The sequence below is a fragment of the Anser cygnoides genome, chromosome 3 (assembly GCF_040182565.1).
Source record: "Anser cygnoides isolate HZ-2024a breed goose chromosome 3, Taihu_goose_T2T_genome, whole genome shotgun sequence".
Taxonomy (NCBI): domain Eukaryota; kingdom Metazoa; phylum Chordata; class Aves; order Anseriformes; family Anatidae; genus Anser; species Anser cygnoides.
Window position 1 is genome coordinate 33603244 of NC_089875.1, and position 10771 is coordinate 33614014.

Sequence of the window (10771 nt, forward strand, 5' to 3'; positions counted from 1 at the left end):
GTGCGTGTGTGAGCGTGCTGTGGTGGAGGGGGGAGGCTCCGTCTCTCCTCTCCAAGGGCAGTGATATTTGGGGTTTGCTACCCCAGCCCCACGCTTGAGGGGGCAATTCTTCTCGAGGAGGTAATGCATCCCAGGTGAGATACAAAGCCATGCCCCTTACCCCTTGCAATTAAAGACCCCCTCACAACTATTCACAGTGTTCTGGCTAAATAACTGTCCTTAAACTTAATTACAGACTGTCTTCTTAAATATCTGTTGCAGTCCCAACTGGGTACATTATGTTTCTCTCCCTGATGTTTTATGTTGCTGTGTGCCTATCGAGTAGCTGCTTTATTCCACTCCAGAAGTGGCTGCATTTCAGTGATGGTGGAGATTATTCCTGTACATAGAATGAAAGTCCCTGCAGAAGAAAAGTGCAATATAAATTTAAGAGACTGCTTTTATTTACAAGGAGACCTCTGCTTGGTAGTTGTAGAAATACATTAGGAAGAATGCTGTGTGGGTGTTAGCCGATATATACTCCATTTCTTTTTTTTTTTTCCAGGGTATAAAACAGAAAATATGTGAGTGTGCAGGCTCCTGGGTATAAGCTGTAGATATTAGAAGTAGTGACTGCTACTGTGTAGTTACAAGCAGGGCTTACAAAGAAACTTTCATTTGAAACCTCTTTTTGTAGTTGTTCATTGTATTCTGAAAAAAAAAATACATTTTTTGTATTATAATTTTCCACGTTTTGATGCAAGTCCCAATAACAGGTCGTCAACAGGACTTTAATCAATGGCTTTTAACAACAGAAATATAGATGCCTACTACTTGCTCTGAGGAGCAGCTCCCAGCTGGCAGTAGTAATAGCCTATTTTTCTCCCATGTAGATCAGCCGCTGGAAAGCGAGGGAGCTAATATGTTTCATTTGATGCGAAGTTAAGTAATTCGGAATGCCTGAGCGCAGCTCTTCCCGGCCGTACGGGAGCGAAAAGATGTTTCATCTCCGTGACAAATCTCAGCACGGCGCATAGCACGCACGTGGTCTGGGAGCTCCTGAGCTGCATGGGTGGGCACGGCACGCCTGGTCTGCCCCGCAGCGACAGGGAGCCCCGCTCCTGGGAGGGGGGTTTGTTCTGGAAGGAGGCAGGGCTGCGAACAGGGGGAAAGTGGTGGTGGTGGGGGGGGTGGTGTTCAGGTGTTTAGGCTGGAAAATCTCCTGCAAGGATAATTTGTGGATGTATGAACGAGTATAGTAAACGCCATACAAATTGTGTTCCACTCTCCATTGCTGTTCGAAGTATGGAAATCTAATTTCTCTCTATACAAAGTCCTGCGGGTGCACTACTCCAGAATGACGTGAAAATGCAGCAGTGCCGCAGGGAGGGCAGGGTGCCCCCTCCCCAGACTGTCGCTCCCGCTCTGCACCAGGAGAACCGCTCTGCTCTTGGGCACCCAGCGGCCGGGACGGTCACCAGGATGGTGCTGCTGGGAGCAGCATCCCTCCATCGCTCCATCGCTGCCCTCAGCCTTGCCTCCAGGCTGCGCCCACCCCTGTGCAAGGCGTTGGCAGGAGGAATCCCTGCTCCCCTCTATCCCTCAGCAAGGCTCAGGCAGGGAGTTCTGCCCGTGGGAATAGCCAGGGGCTCCTTCATCCTTCATCGCCCCCAGGTGATGCCCAGCTCTGTGTCTGGGAAGCAGGATGCTGCTTTTGAAGGGGACAGGAGCTGCACTGTGAGCGTCTGCTGTGCAAGAGAGAGGCCCTCTCTCACACTGCTGGCTTTGGCAGGGATCTGAACTGCTCAGGGCATCTTGTCTCTTCCAGGCTGCCTTCAATGCGAGCGCACCCTGTGCTGCGGAGCCACCGGGCGTGCAGCAGCACGACCCCATGCAAGCTGCTGGGGAAGCCAGGTGCTGCCTCCGTTTGTGTTTTACTTTGGCCCCACTATTAACTGCTCATCCTGCTCGGCCTGGGAAGGCATTTAATGCAGACAAAAGGCATTTGAAGAAAAACAAGTCCCGGAGAGCTCTGGAAATTGCATTTTAACAGGACCCAATTTACACTCCCTGGTAATAACTGGCGGCTGGTGGTTTCCAGCAGGGAGCTGAATAGCCCCAGTACACTCAGCATCCCAATTGATAGCTGTGATATATAGGTGTTTTTCAGCAGTCACCCCTTTGCAGTAAGACACGTGCCAGTTTGCCTGATTGTCTGCAACCACCCAGCCCACCCCGGGGGATTCTGGGGTCTTCAGATGGCTGCTGACAGCCTGGTGTGGTCATCTTCTCCGTCTGGCTCCCCCCAGCCCTGGCACAGCCTGGGAGGCTGCTGGGGCTGCCTGGGTGCTGGTGATGGAGCAGGAAGACAGGAGCACTCCAGGGCATGTGTTGACCCCATCAGAGAACTTGTGAAGGTCATATCCAGTCTTCCCATGGGAAAAAGAGGGCTCATGACAGCACCAAGGATGGCTGAGAGGATGGACCAGGGCATGATGGCATTAATTGTGAAAAGGAAAGACGGCTCCACGCTGCATTGCCCTTCGTTTCACTGGTGGCAGGCAGTGGGCTCTGCCCTGCAGCTGCTTGGATGCTAGGTGAAGGAGAACAAAGAGAAGCCCTTAGATCAGATTGCCCAGCTGAACCTGTACCACTGAAACGGTGAAAAACCCCGGGGAAGCTGCAAAGGGAGGCAGAGCTCAGGACCCAGCACGACAAGGATTTTCCAGCGTGGGGCAGAGAGCGAAGGAACAGGATCAAGGCAGAAGCTGTCTCTGCTGGCAGGGAGAGCTGGGCAAATAGCTTTTTTGTGTGGAGACATGGGAAGGTCTGTGCTTTTTTGCATAGATTGGGGATGGCCTGTAAACCACTTGCTGCTGTGGAAGGAGGCACAATTTTATGCTTCCATTAACTCCTGCCCTAAAGGCTGATTTAGCTATGAATGCTTGGCTTACAGTGGGATTTTTTACCCCCAGGGTGGCCTGGATGCAGCATAGCACAGCTGGACAGCCCTCACACAGTGCCATTCCCCACAGCAGGGCTGGTGCCCAGGGCTCGCTGCTTTGCTGGCAGTGGTCGATGTGATAATGGCCAGTCCTTGGCTGAGCACTGAGCCTGCTGAAGGGTAACTGGCTGCTCTGCCACCCTGCATAACCATCTCTACGTTCCTCCTGGTCTCCTTTGGCAGAAGAAGCTGGGCTCTGGTCCTGCCATTTAGGCAGCAGTGTGGCTTTCAGTTGCATAAAAACCAGCTGTTACCGTGAGGATTTACTCCTAGATGATCAAAACTTGCATACCTGCGGCATAAGATCATCAGCACAGGCAGGCCATGGACAGGAGCTGAAATACACCAGGCATTGGCAGTCCTGCTCAGGCAGGGGGGTGAGCAGCAACTTCTTTGCTGCTAGCGTTACAGCTGCTCTGGGTGCAGGCTGAGCCCCAACAGCTCCAAGAGAGCTGCCCCACCTCTCCACCTGCATCTCAGCCTCTGCTGGCAGGCACCAGCCAGTTTTCTTTTGGTGCTGTGATAATAAGATGGCATTGAGATGCAGATGTCTGTAGGAGTTGCTTGCACGGTGTAGGTCGGGCTCAGGTGAGGTATGTCATCTTAGCAGCATGTGAAGAGATCAGGACTACAAACAGAGGTGTGGGTGTGCAGCAGCTGTCAGCGATGCAGTAGAGAGGAGAAAGAACTTAAAAACCCCTTTTGGGTGCAGCAGCTTCCCACCTTTCCCTTCTCCCCCTGGCTACACTCGAACCCTTTGCAGGTCTCCTGGTGGGTCAGCCCATCCCTCAGCCAGCCCAGGAGGTGATTGCAGATGTTCCCCCTCAAGTGCCTGATCCTGTGCTGAGCACCCTCCAAGGTGGGGACATTTAGTATATATCTTGTCCCACTGGGCCTTGATCCCGGGAATTGGTTACGGGTACCAGTAAACATGGAGCAAGAGACAGCAGAGGCTGCAACGGCATGGTGAGCTCAGACAGCACGTAGATTGTGGTGAGAGGGGAAAACCAAGTCCTTGCTGCCTTTGAAATGCCATGAACACTGACTGGGGGCAGTGTGTTAGGTCTTTTGTATGGGTGGCAGCATGTACTGCCTGGAGGCTGGGCAGCGAGGGGGTCCTGAGCACTGGAGGGTTCCCTGGGAAATTCAGATGCTGGTGGGGGAAGCGGAGCAAAGGAGCTTTCGTGTGCATTTATCTGGTTGTTTCCTAGGGGCCCCTGGTACTTAACGTCCCGGGACAAGAAGACTCTCCCAGAGTTTGCTGGAGGTGACCTGTTGCTCTCATCAAGCCTTGCTGTTTGTCCTCTTCTGCTCCCCAGCCCTAGCTTCTCAGTGCATTGGTGTAACTGGTGGCATCAGCTCTGGGTAAAGTGGCCTAGTGCCAGTGCTTTCAAGTAGATGATCCTGGCCTGTTTTCATGGCTCTTGGGATCGTCTAGATTTACCCTCTCACCCCAGAGGGCTCCACAACATGCATCCATCTCTCAGGACATTCCCAAAAAGCTGGGGATGCTACAGATACTTGGCTCTTCTTTGTGCTTTTGGTCATAGCCCTTGCCTAACAGCATGCAGACAGTCTCCTATGTCTAGATGGTGTGGAAGATTTGGTGCTGGATGGTTTCACTTGGATCTTTTTTCCCAGCCAGAACCATCCTGCCTGTATCACAATGCACATAGAGGAGGAAAGGGGCTGTCACCCAGTATGCGACTGTCTCACAGGGCAGCAGCTGTGGCCAGAGGTGAGCATCAGGCAGTGCTTCCCACACTCTTCCTCACTCCATCCCCCTGCCCCAAACTCATCCTCACCAGGCATTTCATTTCCAGCCTGGAGAGACCAGCAGCAGATCATCCCTGGATCCCATAGATGGGGATCACACCAAAATCCCGTCCTCAGCTTGCAAGGGGCAGGGAGAACCAGCTCAGGCCCAACAGTGAGCCACTTCAGTGGGATCCAGAGCCAGCAAGATGCCACCACTCTCATGCTTCCAGGTTGCCAAGGCCAGTAGAAAGTATGTGTTGACCTGACGGAAGCACTCAGAAACACCCCCCCAAAAGGAGCTGCGCACAAACTCTGTGTATTTGGGGATACCACAGAGAAAGTGGGGGGGTCCTCTGGTGTCGCCTGTGTCTTTTCACATCGGCATCCTGGGTGGGGACCCTGGGACAGAGCCCACCCGCCTCCTCATCGCCACCGTGTCTTGTCCCGTCCCGCTCCACATCTCGTAGGGTGCTGCCTCTGCCGTCGAGCAGAGCTGGGGCCCTCTCACCGCCACGATACCGAGACGTCCGCAACGTTCAAAGCACAAATCACAAAGGGACTGAACCGAACCTTTTAAACAGGGTGAGATGTTTTATAAGCGTTGCCTCGTCCACACCCAACCCTGACGCGCCCGCCGTGTAACCTATAGACTCTCAGCGTGGATTGTTTCATTCAAATAAAGCTGCAGTACCCGAGCGGGTGAGCCTGCGTGTCCGTCTGTGCCGGGTTGGGATGGCGACCAGGGGACTGGGATGGAGCCTGTGATTTGTGTTCATGGTGGCTGCGGCAGGGAGGAGCCGCTATTGCTGCCTAACACCAAGGGACATGCTGATGTTTGGCCCTTGGCTCTTCCCAAAAAGCCTGCCTAGGACCCTGGGGAAGGCTTCTCATTCTTGCTCAAACCTCTCCATGGTGACTGGGCATGGGACGTGGTATAGGCAGTTTTGGGGTGATTAGCACCGAGGCAGCCATGCGAAAGGGCACAGAGTGGGCTGCCCTCCCTGATGTCCTTTTATCCTGCACTGCTGCTGCCTTATCCAAACCTCTGCTTCCCACCTCCAGTACTGCCTTGCACCCCTGGGTCTCGAGCATGGGCCTGGCTATTTCATGGTCCCCTTAGGGAGTGGGCAGTGCTGGCTGTGGTCCACGCAATGCCTGAGATGCTCTCGGTTGAAGGTGTCTTCTTTGTGGGACAGAGGTCTGCAGGGCTTCTGCAGCAAGAACCTAAGTTTAAAAAAAAAAAAAAAAAAAGTTTCACCCCAACATCAGGGTTATAGTAACATGTAAGAGCGATCACTATAAGAGCTTATCGTAGGGTTGGTTGGGCTACAGCCATACCCTCCGCTTCTCCTACCGTTATAATGCTGGCATCTAGGACTGCCTGGAGAAAGTCTGGGAGAAGGCTCAAAGAAAGGCAAGAGGGCTCTCCAAGTGCCCTGTCACTATGTATTCTTGTCTTTAATTGTTAATTCCACCTGGTTGAGAAGTCCTATAAATGAGGCTTTGCACTTCCCAACTTTCAGCATGTTGTCTGCTATAAAATGGCACTCACACTTTAAAAGCAGGGTCCCTAGCTCTCCCATAGAGGGTATCACCATCGAGAATAATCCAGACTTCACACTTTAATTTGTGCTGTACACCTCATCTGCAGTCATCCTCACAGCCTCCACACTGACTTGTGCCTGGGCTTATGCTGCAATCCTTCCCAGTGGCAGAGGAGGATGTGCCAGCAGATTTGAAACTAGATTGAGGTCCAGGCTGCTCCTGCAAGGTGCTCTGTACTATTGATTGCAGAGCTGCTATCGCTCAGCTCCTCCTGCACGCACTGGAGATGGCAATATCACCTCCAAAGGTAAGAGCAATGCTAATTCTGTTAAAGTTTGCAATCACTGGGAATGCCCACTGAAAAGGCCACAAGAGAATGAGCCATTTTTGTCTTTGGCTTGGGATTCGATGTTGTGGAATAAATAAAGCCTGGAGCCAGACAGTGAGTGATGAAGATCAACAGGGGTATTGACTGCACGCTCAAGTGAGTACAGTCCTTCACATGAAACCTGCAGAAACACTGGCTGTACGGTCATTAAGAAGAGGACTGTAATGCAGACACACAAGGATGCTTGGCTGCACTTCTGCAGGCTCCCAGCTAGCTGAGCACGGGACTGCTGGTGTCACACCGGTGTCACACCCGTTGGGTTTTCACACACGCCTTGTTGGCAGGCTCCTGGTCCATGCAGGGCTGCCCAGGTACCTGATGTTTAGCAGGGGCTATTTCCCACTATGCCAACACGCAGACCCATGGTGTCACGGTGCCTCTCCCCATCCCCAGACAGGTGGCAGAGGAGAGGGGCTGCCTCTCCCGCATGGGTACCCAGCAGCATCTCGTGGGAAGGGGTGAGGAAGCAGAGCAGGGCAAGGATGTGGCTGAGAAGATGGTGCTGGCACTGGGGGGGTAAGGGGAGAAGCTGCAGAGCACTGAGCAGGGATGGTTGTGATGAGATTTTTCCCACCTATGAGGGCTGTGAAAGTGCAGATCACTTCAGCACACCTTTTGGTTCCTTTTTTCCCCCATTCTTCTCTCCCCCCAAATCCCCAAGCTGTCCTGCCTGGCCATGAGTTTGTGACAGTTTCCCAGAGAGGAAGATAATACTTATTATGCTCCAAAACTGCAGAAAATGCAACAATCTGGATTTTAAATTTTCTGACCCTGTTATTTTAACAAGACCGGAGGAAAAAAATAAATGATGCTGACTGGAGAGAAAGATTTATGGCTTGCACAACAGGGCCAGGATTTATAAGGAGAACAAAGTGACCTAAAAAGATTTAGAGATACGAGCTATAGCTACAGCCCACCACAGCAGCATCCTGCCAGCCCCTGTCAGCCCCAGAGCAGCAGGGGGTCGTGAGTCTGGCTGGAAAAGCCTTGTCCATCAGCTCGGCATGCAGGGGAGGGGAAGCTGGGCTGGATTAGTGCTGCCCAATGTCGTGCCTCTGCTTTGGCAGAGAGCTGGGATTCCCACCACCGTGGGGAGGGAGTGGGGATTAATTAGCTAATGACAGCACGTTGCCTTGGGGAGAAGCAGTGCCTGATGCTTCCCAGTGGAGGCGAGGCGGGGGGTTTGGCAGCTGGAGCCCAGCGCGCTGTTGGTATTTGAGCTGGGGCTGCAGCTGGCAGCGTGGAGCCTCCCCTGGGGCAGAGCAAGCCACAGGCGAGCAAGTTCTGCAGCTGGGACTAGGCCTGGCCTGGAGGAAAGCACACGAGCTTTCAGCTCTTCTGCAATCCTCTGCAGCAAACCACGGGGCTGCCAGCACCTCTGGTGGGAGGGGAGCACCAGAAAGTGCTCGTCACCTCCAAGGATGGGGAGGAGGGTTCCCAGCCCATGCATGGTGGCTGAGCTGCAGTTCCTGGCCAGGACCCTGCCCTGCACCAGCCTGGGAGAATCCCCAGCCTCTTTTCTCCTCACAGAAGTGACATGGAAGCACCAAAGGAGGCACTAAGACAGGGATCCTTGTTTTCTCTCCCGAGTTTCAGGCCCAGGTTCCTGCCGTCTCATGCATGCAGCTGCAGAATTGTCCTTCACACACATTGAGACCATGGCACGAGGAATGCCCCTTCTCTGGAGGGCTCCAAGGGCACCGTGGGGAGGAGGAAGTGGTGACGTGGGCCTCCATGGGGCATATGTAGGCTGCATGTGGCAAAGGTTTTTCTTCTGGAGGCGAACCGAAGGCTCCCTTCTGCTGTTGGTGGTGAAAGCACCGCCATCCCCGGTGCCGGCCTTTTCCTGCCCTGAGGACAGGCTCCCCTCGGTGCCCCGGTACTCACCCAGCCCTGTCCCTCCTGCTCTGCACCCCTTGCAGCTGCCGTCTCCCTCTTAATCAGGAGCGACGTGGCATTCACGCCTAGGCCTGCAGGAAATTGGGGAGCCTGAAATCATTCGGTCCCGTCTTCTGAGAGAACTGACAGCACCGCCATAAAAGTGAAAAACTCCTAAAATAACAGGCAACGTGGAGCAGCCGTGAGCCGCCGATGCCCACCACTTCTCCCTCCCAGTACTTCTGGCTGCCCGTGCCTGCCTCATCAGCCTTCCCCGTGGCTGTCTCCATGATTTATGGTCTTAATAACTGAGCCTGAATCCAGCTGCCCCCCCAGGGGCTCATAACCAGCCGCCATTCAAGCTCGTCGCGTGGTGTATTTTGGTGCAGTCCAGATCATCTCTTCAGAACAACCCCAACCCTTGCTCCTCTCCTCAGGAGGAGGAAGAGACCTCTCCTTGAGGTCTTCTCCTTGCCTTTTTGTGGGACAACTTCCTTTACCTTTTGATGGAAGCTGCCGTCAGACTCCTCCAGCAACATAGGAAAAGGAGTACTTCCCCAGGTGAATATGTTCCTCCTCTGCAGCACACTAGCAAAACTCCAGCTCCCTCCTGCACACATAAATGCCTCCCCATATATGTCCCACCAAGGGAGAAGGTATGGCAGAAGATTAGTGGTCCCTTACAGGTTGAGCACTGAGGCTCCCTATGGGGACTAAGCAAGTGATGTGTTATTAGGGGAGTTGGAAGGGGATGGGAGGAAGCAGATGTGGGGATCCAAATCCTTTAGGCTTGGGGTCCAGCAGGAGCTGTGCTTCCATACGTGGGTCCAGTCTAGCCACAGCTTGTGAAAGGGCTGAGCAAAGTGCAGAGGCCTGGCAGAGAGGGCAGGCAATGCATTTCAGGATTCTGGGACCAAGCAGAAGAAATGAATAAGTGAGCATTTACCTGAGGATCTGGGCACAAAGAAGGATGCAAAAGCAGGGAGTCTCTGGAAAGCTGGGGCCTTTCAGTGCAGGGTCTGAAAGCAGGAGCTGGGGATCCCCCATGCCTTTGCAGGCACCATCCTGCCCTATGCGGGTCTGCTCCTAGCAGCAGAGCACCTCAAGACCATCTCTCTCGGGACTCTTTTTCTATTTCTCCTCAGACTCCAGTGCAGTGGTAAATGCCTGCTGACTCCCGGCATCTGGCAAAGTAAGTGCCTCCTCTCCTGCTTGCACTCCAGAGCAAATCACTTGGAAGCAGCTAAAAGGAGGTGAAAGACCCCAATTAGTCTCCAAAGAGTCTGCCTGCAGTTTTCAGAGCTGCACCAAGGTCCCCTGGCTCCTTGGAGGTATAGCTAACCTCTTGGACTAATTGACAGCAAGGGAGAGGCACCAGCCAGTTTCCCATCTCTGATCCCCCGAAACGCCATGCTTCAGCCCTGCAACAGCAGCTTAGCAGCTGGTGCCCCTCCTGCCCTCCTTTCTGCAGATTAATGACTCTCTAATTGCTCCTTATCTAGCAATGACAAAGGCGGGGAGGGGTGCCAGCCTTTGCTGTCACAGGAGAGAGGGAGCAGCAGAAACACACGGGGACATCCCCAGAGGAGCAGGAGCTAATGAGCCATCTGACTACAAGCATGTGCTTTGCTTGTAATACCTGCTAACAGGCATTGCCCCAGAGGCTGGCTCCAGAGGACGCTCCACAGGGAGGGATGAGGATACGTGGGGTGGGATTTAAGCTGGCAGAGCCTCTGGTTTTGAGTGCTTGTCATTTTCACAGAAGCCGACTGGCCACCTGCATGAGCAGGGGTGCTCAAACAGAAACACCCTGGCCACAAGCACGAGGTGGTGATGGGTCCTGCCAGGGGACGACCCCTGAGCTAAGAGGTGGATATCTGTCTGTCTGGTGCACACCGTGAGCACCCACGCCGGCTGGAAGCGTGCTGGGGGAGTCTGTCTGTCCCCGCAAAGAGAAGGGCAGGTACAAAGGGAGGCTTCCCTGGGGACCCAGCCCTGGCTGCAGCACGGGAGGCAGCCAGCCAGCTCGAAACAGTTAACAGCACTCCCCAGCCACCGCACGGTGATGGATGAGCCCTGCCCCATGGAAATGTCACCGTCTGAGCAGAGCGTGAGCTCATTCCCCTCCGCCTCCCACCTCAGCACGCAGCCAGCCGGGGCAAACAGCCACCCTGCGGGGGAGGTCGGGCCTGGCCTCCCAACTTTTGGTGACGACATGC

The 10771-nt window shown here is 54.0% G+C and overlaps 1 protein-coding gene across 4 annotated transcripts in view; it reads left to right on the forward strand.

The window, feature by feature from the left end:
* MDGA1 (MAM domain containing glycosylphosphatidylinositol anchor 1) overlaps nt 1-5459 on the forward strand; it is a 144131-nt gene extending 138672 nt beyond the window's left edge. For 2 of the 4 annotated variants that reach the window (XM_013171031.3, XM_048080141.2), the window contains exon 18: nt 4195-5455. The gene's annotated coding sequence lies outside the window, so the exon portion shown is untranslated. Of the gene's footprint in view, nt 1-4194 lie in introns of all 4 variants that reach the window. The other 2 variants (XM_066993836.1, XM_013171032.3) reach the window with 2 other exon arrangements.
* The last annotated feature ends 5312 nt before the right edge of the window (nt 5460-10771 follow it).